The following is a 16,421-nucleotide window of genomic DNA, read 5'->3' as shown; positions in this document are numbered from 1 at the left end:
ATTTTATTTCCAAAGTGTACTAAATCTTTGTTTTCTCACAGCAGGGTGATCGCACTACAAGGCTGCAATTTTTATTTGCCCATCAAGTTGGCTTTGGTGGAAATGTCACACCACCAGCAGCATGTTGTCCTTGAGAGTGGGGTGGGATGGGGGGTCGAGCATGAGCGGACAAGTTGATCTTCTATTGGAATGTACTCAGGCTTTATAGTGTTTGAAGGAATGTTCTTTCAAGTTCATAAAAGAATGTAGCATTTTATTTCCAAAGTGTAGTAAATCTTTGTTTTCTCACAGCAGGGTGATCGCACTACAAGTCTGCAAATTTTATATGCCCATCAAGTGGGCTTTTGGTGGAAATGACACACCACCAGCAGCATGTTGTTCACGAGAGGGGGGTGGGTAGGGGGGTGAGTGGGAGAGGACATGTTGTTCTTCTATTGGTATGTACTCAGGCTTTATAGTGTTTGAAAGATTGTTCTTTCAATTTCATATAAGAATGTAGCATTTTATTTCCAAAGTGTAGTAAATATTTGTTTTCTGACAGCAGGGTGACTGCAGTACAAGGCTGCAATTTTTATTTGCCCATCAAGTGGGCTTTTGGTGGAAATGACACACCACAAGCAGCATGTTGTCCACGAGAGGGGGGTGGGATGGGGGGGCGAACAGGAGAGGACAAGTTGTACTTCTATTGGTATGTACTAAGTCTTTATAGTGTTTGAAAGAATGTTCTTTCAAGTTCATATAAGAATGTAGCATTTTATTTCCAAAGTGTAGTAAATCTTTGTTTTCTCACAGCAGGGTGATCGCACTACAAGGCTGCAATTTTTATTTGCCCATCAAGTGGGCTTTTGGTGGAAATGACACACCACCAGCAGCATGTTTTCCACGAGAGGGGGGTGGGATGCGGGGGCGAGCGTAAGAGGACAAGTTGTTCCTCTATTGGTATGTACTCAGGCTTTATAGTGTTTGAAAGAATGTTCTTCCAAGTTCATATGAGAATGTAGCATTTTATTTTCAAAGTGAAGTAAATCTTTGTTTTCTCACAGCAGGGTGATCGCACTATAAGGCTGCAATTTTTATTTGCCCATCAAGTGGGCTTTTGGTGGAAATGACACACCACCAGCTGCATGTTGCCCACGAGAGGGGGGTGGAATTGGGGGTGAGCGTAAGAGGACAAGTTGTTCTTCTATTGGTATGTACCCAGGATTTATAGTGTTTGAAAGAATGTTCTTTGAAGTTCATATAGGAATGTAGCATTTTATTTCCAAAGTGTAGTAAATCTTTGTTCTCTCACAGCAGGGTGATCGCACTACAAGACTGCAATTTTTATTTGCCCATCATGTGGGCTTTTGGTGGAAATGACACACCACCAGCAGCATGTTGCCCACGAGAGGGGGGTCGGATGGGGGGGCGAGCAGGAGAGGACAAGTTGTTCTTCTATTGGTATGTACTCAGGTTTTATAGTGTTTGAAATAATGTTCTTTCAAGTTCATATAAGAATGTAGCATTATATTTCCAAAGTGTAGTAAATTTTGTTTTCTCACAGCAGGGTGATCGCACTACAAGGCTGCAATTATTATTTGCCCATCAAGTGGGCTTTTGGTGGAAATGACACACTACCAACATCATGTTGTCCACGAGAGGGGGGTGGGATGGGGGGGCGAGCAGGAGAGGACAAGTTGTTCTTCTATTGGTATGTACTCAGGCTTTATAGTGTTTGAAAGAATGTTCTTTCAAGTTCATATAAGAATGTAGCAATTTATTCCAAAGTGTAGTAAATCTTTGTTTTCTCATAGCAGGGTGATCGCACTACAAGGCTGCAATTTTTATTTGCCCATCAAGTGGGCTTTTGGTGGAAATGACACACCACCAGCAGCATGTTGTCCATGAGAGTATGGTGTGGAGGGGGGGGGGGGGGGGGCATGCGTAAGAGGACAAGTTGTTTTTCTATTGGTATGTACTAAGGCTTTATAGTGTTTTAAAGAATGTTCTTTCAAGTTCATATAAGAATGTAGCATTTTATTTCCAAAGTGTAGTAAATCTTTGTTTTCTCACAGCAGGTTGATCGCACTACAAGGCTGCAATTTTTATTTGCCCATCAAGTGGGCTTTTGGTGGAAATGACATACCACCAGCAGCATGTTGTCCACGAGAGGGGGGTGGGGTGGGGGGCGAGCGTAAGGGGACAAGTTGTTCTTCTATTGGTATGTACTCAGGCTTTATAGTGTTTGAAAGAATGTTCTTTCAAGTTCATATAAGAATGTAGCATTTTATTTCCAAAGTGTAGTAAATCTTTGTTTTCTCACAGCAGGTTGATCGCACTACAAGGCTGCAATTTTTATTTGCCCAACAAGTGGGCTTTTGGTGGAAATGTCACACCACCAGCAGCATGTTGTCCACGAGAGTGGGGTGGGATGGGGGGGCGAGCAGGAGAGGACAAGTTGTTGTTCTATTGGAATGTACTCAGGCATTATATAGTTTGAAGGAATGTTCTTTCAAGTTCATAAAAGAATGTAGCATTATATTTCCAAAGTGTAGTAAATCTTTGTTTTCTCACAGCAGGGTGATCGCAGTACAAGGCTGCAATTTTTATTTGCCCATCAAGCGGGATTTTAATGGAAATGACACACCACCAGCAGCATGTTGTCCACGAGAGGTGGGTGGGATGGGGGGGCGAACAGGAGAGGACAAGTTGTTCTTCTATTGGTATGTACTCAGGCTTTATAGTGTTTGAAAGAATGTTCTTTCAAGTTCATATAAGAATGTAGCATTTTATTTCCAAAGTGTAGTAAATCTTTGTTTTCTCACAGCAGGGTGATCGCACTACAAGGCTGCAATATTTATTTGCCCATCAAGTGGGCTTTTGGTGGAAATGACACACCACCAGCATCATGTTGTCCACGAGAGGGGGGTGGGATGGGGGGGCGAGCAGGAGAGGACAAGTTGTTCTTCTATTGGTATGTACTCAGGCTTTATAGTGTTTGAAAGAATGTTCTTTCAAGTTCATATAAGAATGTAGTATTTTATTTCAAAGTGTAGTAAATCTTCGTTTTCTCACAGCAGGGTGATCACACTACAAGGCTGCAATTTTTATTTGCCCATCAAGTGGGCTTTGGTGGAAATGTCACACCACCAGCAGCATGTTGTCCTTGAGAGTGGGGTGGGATGGGGGGTCGAGCATGAGAGGACAAGTTGATCTTCTATTGGAATGTACTCAGGCTTTATAGTGTTTGAAGGAATGTTCTTTCAAGTTCATAAAAGAATGTAGCATTTTCTTTCCAAAGTGTAGTAAATCTTTGTTTTCTCACTACAGGGTGATCGCACTACAAGGCTGCAAATTTTATATGCCCATCAAGTGGGCTTTTGGTGGAAATGACACACCACCACCAGCATGTTGTTCACGAGAGGGGGGTGGGTAGGGGGGTGAGCGGGAGAGGACATGTTGTTCCTCTATTGGTATGTACTCAGGCTTTATAGTGTTTGAAAGATTGTTCTTTCAATTTCATATAAGAATGTAGCATTTTATTTCCAAAGTGTAGTAAATCTTTGTTTTCTCACAGCAGGGTGATCGCACTACAAGGCTGCAATTTTTATTTGCCCATCAAGTGGGCTTTTGGTGGAAATGACACACCACCAGCAGCATGTTTTCCACGAGAGGGGGGTGGGATGCGGGGGCGAGCGTAAGAGGACAAGTTGTTCCTCTATTGGTATGTACTCAGGCTTTATAGTGTTTGAAAGAATGTTCTTTCAAGTTCATATAAGAATGTAGCATTTTATTTCCAAAGTGTAGTAAATCTTTGTTTTCTCACAGCAGGGTGATCGCACTACAAGGCTGCAATTTTTATTTGCCCATCAAGTGGGCTTTTGGTGGAAATGACACACCACCAGCTGCATGTTGCCCACGAGAGGGGGGTGGAATGGGGGGTGAGCGTAAGAGGACAAGTTGTTCTTCTATTGGTATGTACTCAGGATTTATAGTGTTTGAAAGAATGTTCTTCCAAGTTCATATAAGAATGTAGCATTTTATTTCCAAAGTGTAGTAAATCTTTGTTTTCTCACAGCAGGGTGATCGCACTACAAGACTGCAATTTTTATTTGCCCATCATGTGGGCTTTTGGTGGAAATGACACACCACCAGCAGCATGTTGCCCACGAGAGGGGTGTCGGATGGGGGGGCGAGCAGGAGAGGGAAAGTTTTTCTTCTATTGGTATGTACTCAGGATTTATAGTGTTTGAAATAATGTTCTTTCAAGTTCATATAAGAATGTAGCATGTTATTTCCAAGTGTAGTAAATCTTTGTTTTCTCACAGCAGGGTGATCGCACTACAAGGCTGCAATTTTTCTTTGCCCATCAAGTGGGCTTTTGGTGGAAATGACACACCACCAGCATCATGTTGTCCACGAGAGGGGGGTGGGATGGGGGGCGAGCAGGAGAGGACAAGTTGTTCTTCTATTGGTATGTACTAAGGCTTTATAGTGTTTGAAAGAATGTTCTTTCAAGTTCATATAAGAATGTAGCATTTTATTTCCAAAGTGTAGTAAATCTTTGTTTTCTCACAGCAGGATGATCGCACTACAAGGCTGCAATTTTTATTTGCCCATCAAGTGGGCTTTTGGTGGAAATGACACACCACAAGCAGCATGTTGTCCACGAGAGGGGGGTGGGATGGGGGGGCAAGCAGGAGAGGACAAGTTGTTCTTCTATTGGTATGTACTCAGGCTTTATAGTGTTTGAAAGAATGTTCTTTCAAGTTCGTATAAGAATGTAGCATTTTATTTCCAATGTGTAGTAAATCTTTGTTTTCTCACAGCAGGGTGATCGCACTACAAGGCTGCAATTTTTATTTGCCCATCAAGTGGGATTTTGGTGGAAATGACGCACCACCAGCAGCATGTTGTCCACGAGAGGGGGGTGGGATGGGGGGACGAGCAGGAGAGGACAAGTAGTTCTTCTATTGGTATGTCCTCAGGCTTTATGGTGTTTGAAAGAATGTTCCTTCAAGTTCGTATAAGAATGTAGCATTTTATTTCCAAAGTGTAGTAAATCTTTGTTTTCTCACAGCAGGGTGATTGCACTACAAGGCTGCAATTTTTATTTGCCCATCAAGTGGGCTTTTGGTGGAAATGACACACAACCAGCAGCATGTTGTCCACGAGAGGGGGGTGGGATGGGAGGGCGAGCAGAAGAGTACAAGTTGTTCTTCTATTGGTATGTACTCAGGCTTTATAGTGTTTTAAAGAATGTTCTTTCAAGTTCATATAAGAATGTAGCATTTTATTTCCAAAGTGTAGTAAATCTTTGTTTTCTCACAGCAGGGTGATTGCACTACAAGGCTGCAATTTTTATTTGCCCATCAAGTGGGCTTTGGTGGAAATGTCACACCACCAGCAGCATGTTGTTCTTGAGAGTGGGGTGAGATGTGGGGTCGAGCATGAGAGGACAAGTTGTTCTTCTATTGGAATGTACTCAGGCTTTATAGTGTTTGAAGGAATGTTCTTTCAAGTTCATAAAAGAATGTAGCATTTTATTTCCAAAGTGTAGTAAATCTTTGTTTTCTCACAGCAGGGTGATCGCACTACAAGGCTGCAAATTTATATGCCCATCAAGTGGGCTTTTGGTGGAAATGACACACCACCAGCAGCATGTTGTTCACGAGAGGGGGGTGGGTAGGGGGGTGAGTGGGAGAGGACATGTTGTTCTTCTATTGGTATGTACTCAGGCTTTATAGTGTTTGAAAGATTGTTCTTTCAATTTCATATAAGAATGTAGCATTTTATTTCCAAAGTGTAGTAAATCTTTGTTTCCTCACAGCAGGGTGATCGCACTACAAGGCTGCAATTTTTATTTGCCCATCAAGTGGGCTTTTGGTGGAAATGACACACCACCAGCAGCATGTTTTCCACGAGAGGGGGGTGGGATGGGGGGGCGAACAGGAGAGGACAAGTTGTACTTCTATTGGTATGTACTCAGTCTTTATAGTGTTTGAAAGAATGTTCTTTCAAGTTCATATAAGAATGTAGCATTTTATTTCCAAAGTGTAGTAAATCTTTGTTTTCTCACAGCAGGGTGATCGCACTACAAGGCTGCAATTTTTATTTGCCCACCAAGTGGGCTTTTGGTGGAAATGACACACCACCAGCAGCATGTTTTCCACGAGAGGGGGGTGGGATGCGGGGGCGAGCGTAAGAGGACAAGTTGTTCCTCTATTGGTATGTACTCAGGCTTTATAGTGTTTGAAAGAATGTTGTTTCAAGTTCATATAAGAATGTAGCATTTTATTTCCAAAGTGTAGTAAATCTTTGTTTTCTCACAGCAGGGTGATCGCACTACAAGGCTGCAATTTTTATTTGCCCATCAAGTGGGCTTTTGGTGGAAATGACACACCACCAGCTGCATGTTGCCCACGAGAGGGGGGTGGAATGGGGGGTGAGCGTAAGAGGACAAGTTGTTCTTCTATTGGTATGTACCCAGGATTTATAGTGTTTGAAAGAATGTTCTTTCAAGTTCATATAAGAATGTAGCATTTTATTTCCAAAGTGTAGTAAATCTTTGTTTTCTCACAGCAGGGTGATTGCACTACAAGGCTGCAATTTTTATTTGCCCATCATGTGGGCTTTTGGTGGAAATGACACTCCACCAGCAGCATGTTGCCCACGAGAGGGGGGTGGGATGGGGGGGCGAGCAGGAGAGGACAAGTTGTTCTTCTATTGGTATGTACTCAGGCTTTATAGTGTTTGAAAGAATGTTCTTTCAAGTTCATATAAGAATGTAGCATTTTATTTCCAAAGTGTAGTAAATCTTTGTTTTCACACAGCAGGGTGATCGCACTACAAGGCTGCAATTTTTATTTGCCCATCAAGTGGGCTTTTGGTGGAAATGACACACAACCAGCAGCATGTTGTCCACGAGAGGGGGGTGGGATGGGAGGGCGAGCAGAAGAGTACAAGTTGTTCTTCTATTGGTATGTACTCAGGCTTTATAGTGTTTTAAAGAATGTTCTTTCAAGATCATATAAGAATGTAGCATTTTATTTCCAAAGTGTAGTAAATCTTTGTTTTCTCACAGCAGGGTGATTGCACTACAAGGCTGCAATTTTTATTTGCCCATCAAGTGGGCTTTGGTGGAAATGTCACACCACCAGCAGCATGTTGTTCTTGAGAGTGGGGTGAGATGTGGGGTCGAGCATGAGAGGACAAGTTGTTCTTCTATTGGAATGTACTCAGGCTTTATAGTGTTTGAAAGATTGTTCTTTCAATTTCATATAAGAATGTAGCATTTTATTTCCAAAGTGTAGTAAATCTTTGTTTTCTCACAGCAGGGTGATCGCACTACAAGGCTGCAATTTTTATTTGCCCATCGAGTGGGCTTTTGGTGGAAATGACACACCACCAGCATCATGTTGTCCACGAGAGGGGGGTGGGATGAGGGGGCGAGCGTAAGAGGACAAGTTGTTCCTCTATTGGTATGTACTCAGGCTTTATAGTGTTTGAAAGAATGTTCTTTCAAGTTCATATAAGAATGTAGCATTTTATTTCCAAAGTGTAGTAAATCTTTGTTTTCTCACAGCAGGATGATCGCACTACAAGGCTGCAATTTTTATTTGCCCATCAAGTGGGCTTTTGGTGGAAATGACACACCACAAGCAGCATGTTGTCGACGAGAGGGGGGTGGGATGGGGGGGCAAGCAGGAGAGGACAAGTTGTTCTTCTATTGGTATGTACTCAGGCTTTATAGTGTTTGAAAGAATGTTGTTTCAAGTTCATATAAGAATGTAGCATTTTATTTCCAAAGTGTAGTAAATCTTTGTTTTCTCACAGCAGGGTGATCCCACTACAAGGCTGCAATTTTTATTTGCCCATCAAGTGGGCTTTTGGTGGAAATGACACACCACCAGCTGCATGTTGCCCACGAGAGGGGGGTGGAATGGGGGGTGAGCGTAAGAGGACAAGTTGTTCTTCTATTGGTATGTACGCAGGATTTATAGTGTTTGAAAGAATGTTCTTTCAAGTTCATATAAGAATGTAGCATTTTATTTCCAAAGTGTAGTAAATCTTTGTTTTCTCACAGCAGGGTGATTGCACTACAAGGCTGCAATTTTTATTTGCCCATCATGTGGGCTTTTGGTGGAAATGACACTCCACCAGCAGCATGTTGCCCACGAGAGGGGGGTCGGATGGGGGGGCGAGCAGGAGAGGGAAAGTTGTTCTTCTATTGGTATGTACTCAGGTTTTATAGTGTTTTAAAGAATGTTCTTTCAAGTTCATATAAGAATGTAGCATTTTATTTCCAAAGTGTAGTAAATCTTTGTTTTCTCACAGCAGGGTGATCGCACTACAAGGCTGCAATTTTTATTTGCCCATCAAGTGGGCTTTTGGTGGAAATGACACACCACCAGCATCATGTTGTCCACGAGAGGGGGGTGGGATGGGGGGGCGAGCAGGAGAGGACAAGTTGTTCTTCTATTGGTATGTACTCAGGCTTTATAGTGTTTGAAAGAATGTTCTTTCAAGTTCATATAAGAATGTAGCATTTTATTTCCAAAGTGTAGTAAATCTTTGTTTTCTCACAGCAGGATGATCGCACTACAAGGCTGCAATTTTTTTTTTGCCCATCAAGTGGGCTTTTGGTGGAAATGACACACCACAAGCAGCATGTTGTCCACGAGAGGGGGGTGGGATGGGGGGGCAAGCTGGAAAGGACAAGTTGTTCTTCTATTGGTATGTACTCAGGCTTTATAGTGTTTGAAAGAATGTTCTTTCAAGTTCGTATAAGAATGTAGCATTTTATTTCCAATGTGTAGTAAATCTTTGTTTTCTCACAGCAGGGTGATCGCACTACAAGGCTGCAATTTTTATTTGCCCATCAAGTGGGATTTTGGTGGAAATGACGCACCACCAGCAGCATGTTGTCCATGAGAGGGGGGTGGGATGGGGGGACAAGCAGGAGAGGACAAGTAGTTCTTCTATTGGTATGTCCTCAGGCTTTATGGTGTTTGAAAGAATGTTCTTTCAAGTTCATATAAGAATGTAGCATTTTATTTCCAAAGTGTAGTAAATCTTTGTTTTCTCACAGCAGGGTGATCGCACTACAAGGCTGCAATTTTTATTTGCCCATCAAGTGGCCGTTTGGTGGAAATGACACACCACCAGCAGCATGTTGTCCTTGAGAGTGGGGTGGGATGGGGGGTCGAGCATGAGAGGACAAGCTGTTCTTCTATTGGAATGTACTCAGGCTTTATAGTGTTTGAAGGAATGTTCTTTCAAGTTCATGAAAGAATGTAGCATTTTATTTCCAAAGTGTAGTAAATCTTTGTTTTCTCACAGCAGGGTGATCGCACTACAAGGCTGCAATTATTATTTGCCCATCAAGTGGGCTTTTGGTGGAAATGACACACCACCAGCTGCATGTTGCCCACGAGAGGGGGGTGAAATGGGGGGTGAGCGTAAGAGGACAAGTTGTTCTTCTATTGGTATGTACCCAGGATTTATAGTGTTTGAAAGAATGTTCTTTCAAGTTCATATAAGAATGTAGCATTTTATTTCCAAAGTGTAGTAAATCTTTGTTTTCTCACAGCAGGGTGATCGCACTACAAGACTGCAATTTTTATTTGCCCATCATGTGGGCTTTTGGTGGAAATGACACACCACCAGCAGCATGTTGCCCACGAGAGGGGGGTCGGATGGGGGGGCAAGCAGGAGAGGACAAGTTGTTCTTCTATTGGTATGTACTCAGGTTTTATAGTGTTTGAAATAATGTTCTTTCAAGTTCATATAAGAATGTAGCATTTTATTTCCAAAGTGTAGTAAATCTTTGTTTTCTCACAGCAGGGTGATCGCACTACAAGGCTGCAATTTTTATTTGCCCATCAAGTGGGCTTTTGGTGGAAATGACACACCACCAACATCATGTTGTCCACGAGAGGGGGGTGGGATGGGGGGGGGGCGAGCAGGAGAGGACAAGTTGTTCTTCTATTGGTATGTACTCAGGCTTTATAGTGTTTGAATGAATGTTCTTTCAAGTTCATATAGGAATGTAGCATTTTATTCCAAAGTGTAGTAAATCTTTGTTTTCTCATAGCAGGGTGATCGCACTACAAGGCTGCAATTTTTATTTGCCCATCAAGTGGGCTTTTGGTGGAAATGACACACCACCAGCAGCATGTTGTCCATGAGAGTATGGTGTGGAGGGGGGGGGGGGGCGAGCGTAAGAGGACAAGTTGTTATTCTATTGGTATGTACTAAGGCTTTATAGTGTTTTAAAGAATGTTCTTTCAAGTTCATATAAGAATGTAGCATTTTATTTCCAAAGTGTAGTAAATCTTTGTTTTCTCACAGCAGGTTGATCGCACTACAAAGCTGCAATTTTTATTTGCCCATCAAGTGGGCTTTTGGTGGAAATGACATACCACCAGCAGCATGTTGTCCATGAGAGGGGGGTGGGATGGGTGGCGAGCGTAAGGGGACATTTTGTTCTTCAATTGGTATGTACTCAGGCTTTATAGTGTTTGAAAGAATGTTCTTTCAAGTTCATATAAGAATGTAGCATTTTATTTCCAAAGTGTAGTTTATCTTTGTTTTCTCACAGCAGGGTGATCACACTACAAGGCTGCAACTTTTATTTGCCCATCAAGTGGGCTTTTGGTGCAAATGTCACACCACCAGCAGCATGTTGTCCACGAGAGTGGGGTGGGATGGGGGGGCGAGCAGGAGAGGACAAGTTGTTCTTCTATTGGAATGTACTCAGGCATTATATAGTTTGAAGGAATGTTCTTTCAAGTTCATAAAAGAATGTAGCATTTTATTTCCAAAGTGTAGTAAATTTTTGTTTTCTCACAGCAGGGTGATCGCACTACAAGGCTGCAATTTTTATTTGCCCATCAAGTGGGCTTTTGGTGGAAATGACACACCACCAGCAGCATGTTGTCCACGAGAGGTGGGTGGGATGGGGGGGCGAACAGGAGAGGACAAGTTGTTCTTCTATTGGTATGTACTCGGGCTTTATAGTATTTGAACGAATGTTCTTTCAAGTCCATATAAGAATGTGGCATTTTATTTCCAAAGTGTAGTAAATCTGTGTTTTCTCACAGCAGGGTGATCGCACTACAAGGCTGCAATTTTTATATGCCCTTCAAGTGGGCTTTTGGTGGAAATGACACACCACCAGCAGCATGTTGTCCACGAGAGGGGGGTGGGATGGGGGGGCGAGCAGGAGAGGACAAGTTGTTCTTCTATTGGTATGTACTCAGGTTTTATAGTGTTTGAAATAATGTTCTTTCAAGTTCATATAAGAATGTAGCATTTTATTTCCAAAGTGTAGTAAATCTTTGTTTTCTCACAGCAGGGTGTTCGCACTACAAGGCTGCAATTTTTATTTGCCCATCAAGTGGGCTTTTGGTGGAAATGACACACCACCAGCATCATGTTGTCCACGAGAGGGGGGTGGGATGGGGGGGGCGAACAGGAGAGGACAAGTTGTTCTTCTATTGGTATGTACTCAGGCTTTATAGTGTTTGAAAGAATGTTCTTTCAAGTTCATATAAGAATGTAGCATTTTATTTCAAAGTGTAGTAAATCTTTGTTTTCTCACAGCAGGGTGATCACACTACAGGGCTGCAATTTTTATTTGCCCATCAAGTGGGCTTTGGTGGAAATGTCACACCACCAGCTGCATGTTGCCCACGAGAGGGGGGTGGAATGGGGGGTGAGCGTAAGAGGACAAGTTGTTCTTCTATTGGTATGTACCCAGGATTTATAGTGTTTGAAAGAATGTTCTTTCAAGTTCATATAAGAATGTAGCATTTTATTTCCAAAGTGTAGTAAATCTTTGTTTTCTCACAGCAGGGTGATTGCACTACAAGGCTGCAATTTTTATTTGCCCATCATGTGGGCTTTTGGTGGAAATGACACTCCACCAGCAGCATGTTGCCCACGAGAGGGGGGTCGGATGGGGGGGCGAGCAGGAGAGGGAAAGTTGTTCTTCTATTGGTATGTACTCAGGTTTTATAGTGTTTTAAAGAATGTTCTTTCAAGTTCATATAAGAATGTAGCATTTTATTTCCAAAGTGTAGTAAATCTTTGTTTTCTCACAGCAGGGTGATCGCACTACAAGGCTGCAATTTTTCTTTGCCCATCAAGTGGGCTTTTGGTGGAAATGACACACCACCAGCATCATGTTGTCCACGAGAGGGGGGTGGGATGGGGGGGCGAGCAGGAGAGGACAAGTTGTTCTTCTATTGGTATGTACTCAGGCTTTATAGTGTTTGAAAGAATGTTCTTTCAAGTTCATATAAGAATGTAGCATTTTATTTCCAAAGTGTAGTAAATCTTTGTTTTCTCACAGCAGGATGATCGCACTACAAGGCTGCAATTTTTTTTTTGCCCATCAAGTGGGCTTTTGGTGGAAATGACACACCACAAGCAGCATGTTGTCCACGAGAGGGGGGTGGGATGGGGGGCAAGCAGGAAAGGACAAGTTGTTCTTCTATTGGTATGTACTCAGGCTTTATAGTGTTTGAAAGAATGTTCTTTCAAGTTCGTATAAGAATGTAGCATTTTATTTCCAATGTGTAGTAAATCTTTGTTTTCTCACAGCAGGGTGATCGCACTACAAGGCTGCAATTTTTATTTGCCCATCAAGTGGGATTTTGGTGGAAATGACGCACCACCAGCAGCATGTTGTCCACGAGAGGGGGGTGGGATGGGGGGACAAGCAGGAGAGGACAAGTAGTTCTTCTATTGGTATGTCCTCAGGCTTTATGGTGTTTGAAAGAATGTTCTTTCAAGTTCATATAAGAATGTAGCATTTTATTTCCAAAGTGTAGTAAATCTTTGTTTTCTCACAGCAGGGTGATCGCACTACAAGGCTGCAATTTTTATTTGCCCATCAAGTGGCCGTTTGGTGGAAATGACACACCACCAGCAGCATGTTGTCCTTGAGAGTGGGGTGGGATGGGGGGTCGAGCATGAGAGGACAAGCTGTTCTTCTATTGGAATGTACTCAGGCTTTATAGTGTTTGAAGGAATGTTCTTTCAAGTTCATATAAGAATGTAGCATTTTATTTCCAAAGTGTAGTAAATCTTTGTTTTCTCATAGCAGGGTGATCGCACTACAAGGCTGCAATTTTTATTTGCCCATCAAGTGGGCTTTTGGTGGAAATGACACACCACCAGCAGCATGTTGTCCATGAGAGTATGGTGTGGAGGGGGGGGGGGGGCGAGCGTAAGAGGACAAGTTGTTATTCTATTGGTATGTACTAAGGCTTTATAGTGTTTTAAAGAATGTTCTTTCAAGTTCATATAAGAATGTAGCATTTTATTTCCAAAGTGTAGTAAATCTTTGTTTTCTCACAGCAGGTTGATCGCACTACAAAGCTGCAATTTTTATTTGCCCATCAAGTGGGCTTTTGGTGGAAATGACATACCACCAGCAGCATGTTGTCCACGAGAGGGGGGTGGGATGGGTGGCGAGCGTAAGGGGACATTTTGTTCTTCTATTGGTATGTACTCAGGCTTTATAGTGTTTGAAAGAATGTTCTTTCAAGTTCATATAAGAATGTAGCATTTTATTTCCAAAGTGTAGTTTATCTTTGTTTTCTCACAGCAGGGTGATCACACTACAAGGCTGCAACTTTTATTTGCCCATCAAGTGGGCTTTTGGTGGAAATGTCACACCACCAGCAGCATGTTGTCCACGAGAGTGGGGTGGGATGGGGGGGCGAGCAGGAGAGGACAAGTTGTTCTTCTATTGGAAAGTACTCAGGCATTATATAGTTTGAAGGAATGTTCTTTCAAGTTCATAAAAGAATGTAGCATTTTATTTCCAAAGTGTAGTAAATTTTTGTTTTCTCACAGCAGGGTGATCGCACTACAAGGCTGCAATTTTTATATGCCCTTCAAGTGGGCTTTTGGTGGAAATGACACACCACCAGCAGCATGTTGCCCACGAGAGGGGGGTGGGATGGGGGGGCGAGCAGGAGAGGACAAGTTGTTCTTCTATTGGTATGTACTCAGGTTTTATAGTGTTTGAAATAATGTTCTTTCAAGTTCATATAAGAATGTAGCATTTTATTTCCAAAGTGTAGTAAATCTTTGTTTTCTCACAGCAGGGTGTTCGCACTACAAGGCTGCAATTTTTATTTGCCCATCAAGTGGGCTTTTGGTGGAAATGACACACCACCAGCATCATGTTGTCCACGAGAGGGGGGTGGGATGGGGGGGGCGAACAGGAGAGGACAAGTTGTTCTTCTATTGGTATGTACTCAGGCTTTATAGTGTTTGAAAGAATGTTCTTTCAAGTTCATAAAAGAATGTAGCATTTTATTTCAAAGTGTAGTAAATCTTTGTTTTCTCACAGCAGGGTGATCACACTACAGGGCTGCAATTTTTATTTGCCCATCAAGTGGGCTTTGGTGGAAATGTCACACCACCAGCAGCATGTTGTCCTTGAGAGTGGGGTGGGATGGGGGGTCGAGCATGAGAGGACAAGTTGTTCTTCTATTGGAATGTACTCAGGCTTTATAGTGTTTGAAGGAATGTTCTTTCAAGTTCATAAAAGAATGTAGCATTTTATTTCCAAAGTGTAGTAAATCTTTGTTTTCTCACAGCAGGGTGATCGCACTACAAGGCTGCAATTTTTATATGCCCATCAAGTGGGCTTTTGGTGGAAATGACACACCACCAGCAGCATGTTGTTCACGAGAGGGGGGTGGGTAGGGGGGTGAGCGGGAGAGGACATGTTGTTCTTCTATTGGTATGTACTCAGACTTTATAGTGTTTGAAAGATTGTTCTTTCAATTTCATATAAGAATGTAGCATTTTATTTCCAAAGTGTAGTAAATATTTGTTTTCTCACAGCAGGGTGATCGCAGTACAAGGCTGCAATTTTTATTTGCCCATCAAGTGGGCTTTTGGTGGAAATGACACACCACCAGCAGCATGTTGTCCATGAGAGGGGGGTGGGATGGGGGGCGAACAGGAGAGGACAAGTTGTACTTCTATTGGTATGTACTCAGTCTTTATAGTGTTTGAAAGAATGTTCTTTCAAGTTCATATAAGAATGTAGCATTTTGTTTCCAAAGTGTAGTAAATCTTTGTTTTCTCACAGCAGGGTGATCGCACTACAAGGCTGCAATTTTTATTTGCCCATCAAGTGGGCTTTTGGTGGAAATGACACACCACCAGCAGCATGTTTCCCACGAGAGGGGGGTGGGATGCAGGGGTGAGCGTAAGAGGACAAGTTGTTCCTCTATTGGTATGTACTAAGGCTTTATAGTGTTTGAAAGAATGTTCTTTCAAGTTCATATAAGAATGTAGCATTTTATTTCCAAAGTGTAGTAAATCTTTGTTTTCTCACAGCAGGGTGATCGCACTACAAGGCTGCAATTTTTATTTGCCCATCAAGTGGGCTTTTGGTGGAAATGACACACCACCAGCTGCATGTTGCGCACGAGAGGGGGGTGGAATGGGGGGTGAGCGTAAGAGGACAAGTTGTTCTTCTATTGGTATGTACCCAGGATTTAAAGTGTTTGAAAGAAAGTTCTTTCAAGTTCATATAAGAATGTAGCATTTTATTTCCAAAGTGTAGTAAATCTTTGTTTTCTCACAGCAGGGTGATCGCACTACAAGACTGCAATTTTTATTTGCCCATCATGTGGGCTTTTGGTGGAAATGACACACCACCAGCAGCATGTTGCCCACGAGAGGGGGGTCGGATGGGGGGGCGAGCAGGAGAGGACAAGTTGTTCTTCTATTGGTATGTACTCAGGTTTCATAGTGTTTGAAAGAATGTTCTTTCAAGTTCACATAAGAATGTAGCATTTTATTTCCAAAGTGTAGTAAATCTTTGTTTTCTCACAGCAGGGTGATCACACTACAAGGCTGCAATATTTATTTGCCCATCAAGTGGGCTTTTGGTGGAAATGACACACCACCAGCAGCATGTTGTCCACGAGAGGGGGGTGGGATGGGGGGGCGAACGTAAGAGGACTAGTTGTTCTTCTATTGGTATGTACTCCAGCTTTATAGTGTTTGAAAGAATGTTCTTTCAAGTTCATATAAGAATGTAGCATTTTATTTCCAAAGTGTAGTAAATCTTTGTTTTCTCACAGCAGGGTGATCGCACTACAAGGCTGCAATCTTTATTTGCCCATCAAGTGGGCTTTTGGTGGAAATGACACACCACCAGCAGCATGTTGTCCACGAGAAGGGGGTGGGATGGGGGGGCGAGCAGGAGAGGACAAGTTGTTCTTCTATTGGTATGTCCTCAGCCATTATGGTGTTTGAAAGAATGTTCTTTCAAGTTCTTACAAGAATGTAGCATTTTATTTCCAAAGTGTAGTAAATCTTTGTTTTCTCAGAGCAGGGTGATCGCACTACAAGGCTGCAATTTTTATTTGCCCATCAAGTGGGCTTTTGGTGGAAATGAC

This window comes from Schistocerca serialis, unplaced genomic scaffold, assembly GCF_023864345.2.
Source record: "Schistocerca serialis cubense isolate TAMUIC-IGC-003099 unplaced genomic scaffold, iqSchSeri2.2 HiC_scaffold_1393, whole genome shotgun sequence".
Taxonomy (NCBI): Eukaryota; Metazoa; Arthropoda; class Insecta; order Orthoptera; family Acrididae; genus Schistocerca; species Schistocerca serialis.
Note: the sequence above shows the minus strand (reverse complement) of the source record.